This window comes from Engraulis encrasicolus, chromosome 24, assembly GCF_034702125.1.
Source record: "Engraulis encrasicolus isolate BLACKSEA-1 chromosome 24, IST_EnEncr_1.0, whole genome shotgun sequence".
NCBI classification, from domain to species: Eukaryota; Metazoa; Chordata; class Actinopteri; order Clupeiformes; family Engraulidae; genus Engraulis; species Engraulis encrasicolus.
In genome coordinates this window covers 48364419-48373545 of record NC_085880.1, presented here as the reverse complement: position 1 = coordinate 48373545, position 9127 = coordinate 48364419, and positions in this window count along the sequence as shown.

The following is a 9127-nucleotide window of genomic DNA, read 5'->3' as shown; positions in this document are numbered from 1 at the left end:
TGTCTCTGGGAAGTCTGTGAACCAATAAACAGACAGTCCTGAGAAAGGGGGCGGGACGAGTGACAGCGTGCGATCTATTTTGAATTTGGAGACTCATTCGAGAGACAGAGGGCAAGTGCGAACAGCAATGCTTATGGCGTCATAATCGAGACAAAAGGTCCACGAGCGCCACGTACTGCACACGCAAGGTATTGTATTCTGCGTGCGCGCGTAGACACAGTCGCGCGCGCTTGCTCTGCGCGCGCACAAACGCTGCCACGCGCGCGCGAGCAGAAATATGAATATTTAAATTATCTCCTCCCACTGGTTAGCATAACCAATGAGGCGGAAGTTTGTTTAGTCCATAATAGTCAAACACAGATAGATCTCAGACCTCAATTGTTGATATCGTTGCTACGGTGACTGCAACCAACCACCTTTGAAACACAACTGAAACGCAACTCACGGCTGCTGCTGCCAAGGGCATTCACCTCTTTATTCGTAAACCCATTTTATTTTATTTTTTGGTGGATGAAAACATTGTGTCAATATGTGTTTGTTTTATTTCATAACCAGCCCATCGTGGAGGGCTGGAGGCGAATGAATGGGGTTAGCTGCTGATGGTGTTGAAGTAGAGGCTATTAACTTGGTTTTGAAGTGCGAGTTCGGTGGTTGCAGTCAGCAGCGGAAAAGCGGTCTGCTTTAACAAGTGAGTACGCCTCTAGACATTTCATTAATAGCATTAGAGAAGAACATGTCAAATTTGAGATGCGGCTAGTTGGCTACGACTGTGTTGTACTTGTTAGCAAGCTATCGTAGGTCGTGTAGTTGGCACATGTAGACCTCCTTGAGTTGGCACGATGACAACGAAATAAGCAAAGCAAACTACCGGTAGGTCTACACAAAAAAATGACATTTACATCAGTGCCATTACAGATATCTCGGATTAACGTGTTCTATACGTGGAATGTTTTAAATAATGCACACATGTGTACCTAAGCCGTGCATATTGCATTGATGAGAGGTAAACATGGTCTTTCCCTTGCTAAAACTCCCACCGAGTGGGCTACCTTCCTTCAATTAGTTACAAGTTTATTAGTGTAGTGTTAAGAATGAACCTTGTTTTTTTCTCTTGGTGAACTTCTCAAAATATGTGGGCTACAATGAAGATACTACTTGGGACGGGTTATTCGTTGCCTATTGTTTCTGATGGGGTGTTAATTGGTGTGGCACCCCGGATTCCTTCCTCACTTCTGGAAGATTGGCAAGGGGTAAGCTGTGTTATTTTTTCTTCAGTGTCACAAACTATTTATTGATGTTTCTGTGCTTCAATTTCTCTGTTATTTTACTGATCTTTGATGGGAAGATATTCTGTTACGTTTGTGTGGACATTTTCGTTGTTATTTTCTATCTAAATACGCAAATTAGCGCTATTAATGTCCGCGATCATTATGAAGTTAACAGGTGCTAACGTGCCTATTGTGTCACAGGAATGTCGTTTGTCTCGACCCCTTTGCAGTGTGCCTCACTTTGCCCGCCCTGTCTGTTGTTACAGGTATGTGTTAATGTATGAAAGAGATCCCTGTAGTATTTGTGATGATGTACATTGTGTTTTCTTTTGGTTTTAACTGTGTTAACTAGGTATGGTACGGTTTGCGTAGCAAACCGAAACCGTACGGTTTGCATGTCACGGAACGGGGTAGTGCGCAACCGCACGGTGCCCACGGTTTCAAAAAAAAAAAAAAAGCCACCAGCGGACGACGCAATTAAAATCCTACTACTTTTACAAGCATACAACACAAAGACTACGTAGGATATTGAGTGTGGAAAGACTGATTTTTATCAGCCAACTGAAAGGCATAATGTAACAGCATGCACCAGCTGACTAGGCTACAGTAGCCTGCGCAAGTGCAGGTCGGTCAGCAGCGTCTCCCTTTCCCCCCTCTCTCTCCACGTTAACGCAAGCGACTGCCCCCAGCCTTTATTCTGACCAATTTAAATTAAATGAACATGAATTTACAAAAAATGACAGATTAGCAGAACAAAGTAGACTATGACTTACGTTACAGTAGCCTAGTGTAGGCGATATCCACGTGACATTGAATGGGGATTCCAGACGGCAAAATGCGAGATAATTGAACATATCCACCAGATTCACTGCGCTGTCCTTAACTGGAATCAACTGTATTCCTGATATGTAGCCAGTTAAACTCTGATGGAATGAAGGGAACTTTGTGCTGTTGCCTAGTTAACATTGATTTTTAACACTATAACCAAAATAATAGCCTATTTGACTGTTTTAACAGTCTCAGCTTCACAGGAGTTTTTTTTAAACATTCTTGTGTATTGTATACACTTCTAAAAAAAACGATCTTTTTAAATTATTTGTTACCTTAACTTTTACATTTTAACATAACTTAACCCTCTCACTTGTTCACTTAAAATTGAATTTGACTTCTGATTTTACTTCTATGCTTCTCACGGCCGGCAGTTTCATGATAGGAAGCAGCTGATTCATCCTAAGCGCAAAAGTCGCAGAAAGCGGTATCAAAATAAAAGTCCAATTCGTTCTCAATGTGTCATTAACCAAAATAGTCATACTGCACTGACCTAATGGTCCCATTGCCTACAGGAGTGTAGCTGTTTTATTTTTACACGTCAAATGTGTTATAGTATGTAATATTTGAATATTTGTCAACTTAAAAGTTAGGACTTAGTTCTCCTTTTTTTGTGAAATAAATGGAAGCATGTTAAAATCATTGATATCTTTCCTCTTTCAGTAACTTCACCTTGTTACAGGTTAAATGAAGTCAAATTCAACATGATAAGCTTACATTTTCATTCTAATTTTTATATTATACATTTCCAGTGCATAATAAATTGTATTTATTAAAAAAAGAAAAAAAAAAAAACAGAACCGAACAAAACCGAAAACCGTGACCTTGAAACCGTGACATGGACCGAATCGTGTCTTTTGTGAACCGTACCACCCCTAGTGTAAACTATACGATCTAAGTGCCTTGGTTTCTCTATTACACTGTAAACAGTAGTGTCGTTTGTCTCGACCCCTTTGCAGTGTGCCTCACTTTGCCCGCCCTGTCTGTTGTTACAGATTGGGAAGTAAATAAATGCTATTGGATCGAGACCCCTCATCTCTCCTGCCTCTTCAATCATCCAAAGACTGTTTAGTTTGTTATTTTAATGTAATGGTCGGTTCATGTCCGTTACATTAGCAGCAGAAAGCATGTAGACACTAGCATGTAGATCGTCCTCGTAGTGGCATTTATCTTGCGCATAAAACATGTCAGAATATCTCTGCGTGACACAAACGGTTAATGTGTTTGTTTTGTTAGTAGTGAGAACTGGGCCAGACATATCCAGCTCAACACGGATGAAGAAATGGAAACCGCTCTACTCCCGTGTACAGTAGGCTACAGCTGCCTATTAAAGAAGAAATGAAACGAATATTCATCTATTATTCACATTAAATATTGTGTCTATTTCTAAAACATCAATCCAACTTTAAATATTTTTTCCGGGCATAACTTGTTGAAACGGCAACTTAAAACCGTGCCTTTGGTGCGACAATATTTACAGGGCCGTGACGTCTTAAGGTTGACACCCTCTTTTAGCGAGTATGGCTGGCTGCGGAAATATCATACATTTGAAGGACCCATATCTCATAAAGGAACCAACATTAAGATACAAACATCGACATGTCGAAAGAACACACCTCTAACATTATGTGAAAAAAACTCACGTTGAATGATGAGACTTTTCTGTGATGATGCACCACCATATGCCATATGGGTTGGAAAGATATGCCATATTCGGCACAGGATCGACGGGCACAAAACAGCACCGCTCTCCTACTAGGCTACACGTAGGCTACACGCTGATTATTATTAAGATATTATCAATCATATGACACAATAGTGTAGGCTGTATGTGCTGTGGTAAACTGGAAAATATGGGAGCATGGGTGCCAGCTGCCGGTTTCTCAGATCATGGATGTGACATTCCGCGCTGTCTTTGACAGGTTGAAACCGAAGTGGCACTTTGAAAGCCAGCTTTAAAATTTTATTAAACAATGGCGTTATCTCAATTATTATGCCGACAACTTACCGATCAACCAGCGCGGCATCTAACTTATTTTTTTGTTTATGGCAACGTGACAAGCGGATGTCGATGCTTTGGCTGCAGCTGCGCTGTCTTTGACATGTTGAAACCTAGCGAAATTGCACTATCGGCTACTTTAAAAACGTATGAGGAGGTAGCCCAATAGCATGGTTTTGATGTAATCTTAATAAACAATGGCGTTATACCCATCATTATGCGACAATTTGGAAGTCGGTAGGTATATTTTGACACAGATGTTCGTGCTCAGGGGCTGTTGTTGCATAACACAATAACTGCACGACCGCCGGCAATTGATAGAGTCTTAACTACACAACACAGATTTTCGTGCTCGGATGCAGGGGCGATTTCGTTGCATATAAAGCAATAACTCCACGACCGACGGCCATGTAGTCGTAACGAAACACAGCCTCGACCCGCAGCGCATTGACCGAAGACCCTTGTACGGTGCTACAATGGCAGAGAGGAATAGCATCTTTAGCATGCTGCTATCTTGCTAAGTGGCTGTCGGCCAGACTCACCCGTTGTCGCACTCGAGCTAGAGATATCCGTCTGCACACCTGCTATCCATAGACACTTCTTGTGGTAGTCTTGGAGTCTATTTCAAACCATGTCCACGGTCTCCAGATTTTTTAAGGTAAACAACAGGAGGGGTGGAAAACGCCTGGAGCACAACATTGATCTCTAGGTCACTTCAAAAGCCGATGCCTCCTACACGATCAGCGTTGTTTTGCCTTCTCCTTGTCAGCAACAGTTCCAGTAATTTTGACTTAAAGAAACTTGTGCAGAGAGATGCCTTCAGTGAAGCTTGTACTTGTTGCAACCTGTACCATTTAGAGGTGCTAAACTCGAATCTTTGAGGCGTCCGGATTGATTGGATCATTCCAAGGAGGGTATCCGGATTAGACGGATCAATCGGATCACACGGATCACTTATTTAAAATAAATAAAAATAATGTATTTTTTAAAACGTTTCTGCCGTTAAGTAGCTATGCACCTCGCCTTTGTTGTTCCATTTATCAATTCACGTTGATAAATCAAAGAGTAAGACAGTTTGATCAACAAAACTCACTTTATGAATGTAACAGTTCCTAAACTCATGCTGCGATCCGACCCACCTGGGTCTCCTCACTAAACATGAAACCACAACTCGAACAGCCTTTGGCAGCAGTGAAACGGCATGTTCCTGATTTTGCAATAAATAATGTGTGTGTTTGTATTTAAGAAGACTAAAAGTCAAACATTTGGGAGCAGAAGTCTAGTTGAGCAGGGACAGTCAGGAGGCGAGCAGCAGATGACCACTCGCTTCCGCTGCCGAGTTGCCTTGCGACTCACACACTCGTGGCAAAAACGAAACTTAAGCATTGATCCGATCCGTAGGGGATTCGCTGCTACCAACAACTCAGTCAGGATTCGTCTCACCGAGTCGCCGAGGGCGCCGCTGCTGAGTGACTCGGACGAGGGGAGTGACAGCAGCAGTGGCTTTGCTGTAACGCAGTGAGTGATAGTAGAGTCACGTCTGTAGACTATAATTTCCCTAAGAGTAGCCTACAGACTGAGATGTTAAAGCGTTGGCAGAGCACTATTAACATTAAAATGTAGACCTCAACAGAGTCAGAAGCACACGCATAGGGAGCGGGGATCCGCGACTCAAACACTGGCCACAACATAGGCTGGACGGATCAAACAGGCTCGATGAATGACGAGGCGGGAGTTGGTTAAGTTTTACTCAGTGACTGTTCGTGACTGAACAGCATACTAGGGAGATTAGAGAATGGCTGTTGTAGTCAACTAAAGAGGATATATTCCGGTTGCACAATTTCTCGCGCTGTAACTGCCATTTTGTTGACATATTAATGAAATGCCGTCTGACCCGCCTTTGGCGGTTCAATGCACGACAGCCATCCGGTCTGTTCGGATGAGGTCTTTACCGGGCTCTCCAACCGGATCCTCCGGGTTTTTTATCATCTCTAGTACCATTTGGACCGCCACGAAGACAATATTTTCCACTGTGCTTTGATTTACTAGCCATAGACGCCGCCATTGATTACTATAACTTTGTGGGTTCGGAGTTGGACTGTGTCAACCTTATGACGTCACTCATAAGACAATAAATTCGCACTACTGGACAAAATATTGCTCATTTTGAGCTCGTTTTAACATGACTTCCCGGATAAATTATTACACACACAATATCTTCTTTTAATCACAAAGCTTAGAACTTTTGTAATATGCAACACAAGCTGTAAAATTCCAACAATTAATATTCGTTTCATTTCTTCTTTAAGGATTCACCTTTACAAGTAGGTATGGTAGAATTACAGTGTTAAGTTCACACACATTGCTTTGGCCACTGTTTTTGGTTTGGGTTGGCCCATGTTTCCGTTGTTTGGCTTAGCAAACACAAGGTTCAGAATTCCCGGTTTCCCAATAACTCCTGGGTGTGTAGGGTGGCATTGTCCGTGGCAGGAAAAAGGAGGACATATTTTAGAACGGTGGGATTGGGGGTCACTTTGCTACCTGGGTGGGAGTCCTCCCTTATGAAAATGAGCGTTTTTTTAGATGCAATTTCATGCATTTTAAGGCATTTTTGTCCGGCTTAATGCTGTGCCTCACAACAGCAAGGCACTGAAAAGGAGGACTGTCCTCCCTAAAGGAGGACGTCTGGCCACCCTAGCATTGCAAGTTAGATTGCATTTCACTTGTTAAAGAATGGGTGGAATGTCGCCAACAATTTATTAGTATTGCATTTGACGCTCTATCTGACCATGGCAGCTAGTTTACACAGCAGATCCGGTCATTGTGATTCCTTGATTTCTACACTAGGCTACAGGGTCATTTGGCAATTCACGTTATCTGGGGTTCGAAGACGTGCGCGGCACTGCTTGCTCTAGGTCAAATGTCCTAAAAATAAAATCGAACACGTGTTTTAAAAACTATTCTTGAGAGTTCACATGTACTTGCAGAATAAATGAGCTGTAAAAAGTAGGCTACAGTTGTATCCGGAGACCAATGAACAACCCAAGTTACATCGCACGAAGCAAAGCGCTCAGGCTTGGGCAGGTTGCCGTGGCAACGCTTCGCACAGCCCTGGCTGGCAGAGCTGTGAAGGATTTTGACTGCCAGGCAGCCAGGGTAAGCTAGCTTTTTATGCTGTTATTGAGAGTTTGATTGAATGAGCAGGCGTTGTAAACTATTCTATGCATCAAAAAGCCCTATGTTCTGCTCAGTGCTCCTCCCTCCGAGTCCAGTGACTTTTTAATAACTCACTTTTCTAAAGTTTTAACTTTGATTTCTGTCACGTTTAAAAGGCCCCCTCTCCTGGATCTCTCTCTATGCTGTGCCCTGACTTCTGAGTCCCCTGAAATAGGCTGCCTGCATTCTCTTATTTTTCAATGCACTGGGCCCTTTCTTTCTAATTAGTCAGTTCGTTTCAGATCTTGTCATTTCTGTTAGGTGACGGCTCAAGATGTGGCTTCCTGTAGTTCAGAGATAGTATTCAAAACTGCCTCAAGCTTATGTAGTAGGACTAGTGTTAAGAATAAACGGGTGTGGAACATATGACCTATATTTGAATAGTTTCTTAAAACTGTGGAACATGGAGCAGCAAGAATAAGCTGTGGGACCAACGGGCTGTGGGAGTAGGCCTACCAACGGGCTGTGGGAACATAGAGCAGCTGACCCCCTAAGGAGCTCATTGTATCGCAGGAATGGTTCAACCCCCATCCAGTGTGCCTCATTTGTGTGCCCTGTCTGTTGTTACAGGTATGTGTTAATTATATAAGAAAAGAAGATCCGTGTAGTATTTGTGGTGCTGTACATTTTATTTTATTTTTGTGTAATACTTTGTAATACGATCAAAGTGCCTTGGTTTCTTTACACTGTAAACAGTTGCCCAGTGTTTTTCAACACTGGGGTCGCCTGAAATTCAAATGGGGTCACCTGAAATATCTGAAAGTGTGTGAAAAAAGAATACTGATAAATATGACTAATTCATAACATAACTTTTCGATATTCTCTTGGAAACATAATTTACAATCTTAAACTGTCATAAAAAATCTTTAATACCATACAACTTATGTAGCTCAGTCATGTTTTAATTTTGTTTTGAAAAAAAAATGTGTAAGGGGTCCCCCAGAAATTTGGAATGTGAAAATGAGGTCCCTTGCCCAAAAAGGTTGGGAACCACTGCAGTAGCCTATCTAGCTGCTGTAGTGCTCACTCACTCTTTGGAAGATTGGCAAGGGGAATGCCATTGCTTCGACCCCCTGTATTCACACCAGTTGTGTAAATCTAGGTAAAGTCTGGGCATTAACAGCTGTTTTGGAACTCATAATTTAGCCTACCTGGGAAATGTTGTATATTGGAAAAGAGTAGACGTCCGCACACTGTGGCTCTGCTTTAAAAATGTATTCAAGTCATACAATGTTTTGACCCAACAGGGAATACATTTTCAAAGCGGAGCCACAGGATGCGGACTTCTACTCTTTTCCACTATTAGACGCACCTTTGTCCTGCACCTGGCCTCAGCGAGGTGGGATGTGCATACTCTTACTTTTATAAAAATGTTGTATATTGACCAATAATTCTGTGCATGCTGTCATACAGAGATGATGACCCATTCCTGAAGTTGGACACCAGAATGCAGGAAGGTGCTGTTTAAGAGCCTAGGTAGGTATTTGCTCTCAAGACACTTGTCTGCCACAATTTAGGAAACACTGTCAAAGTGTGTGAATGACGAAGACCAGCTTACAATGTTTTCTCTTCTCTTTTCTTTTGTTTCTGTTTGATTCCGTTTACAGCTATTGTACAGACCTTCACTCACTACCAAGGGGCATGACTGTGAGTAGACCGTTGCAGAAGCAAGACAGCAGAGTGCTTTTCGTGTGGGCTTCGATGAAAATGCTGTGTGGGACATGTTTGACATGTAAATAGACCACTAGGCTAGTTCAGTTGTTGGCGGTGGATTTATGTTGATTATAAATACAAGTCCTTTAGTAGGCTAGTAGGC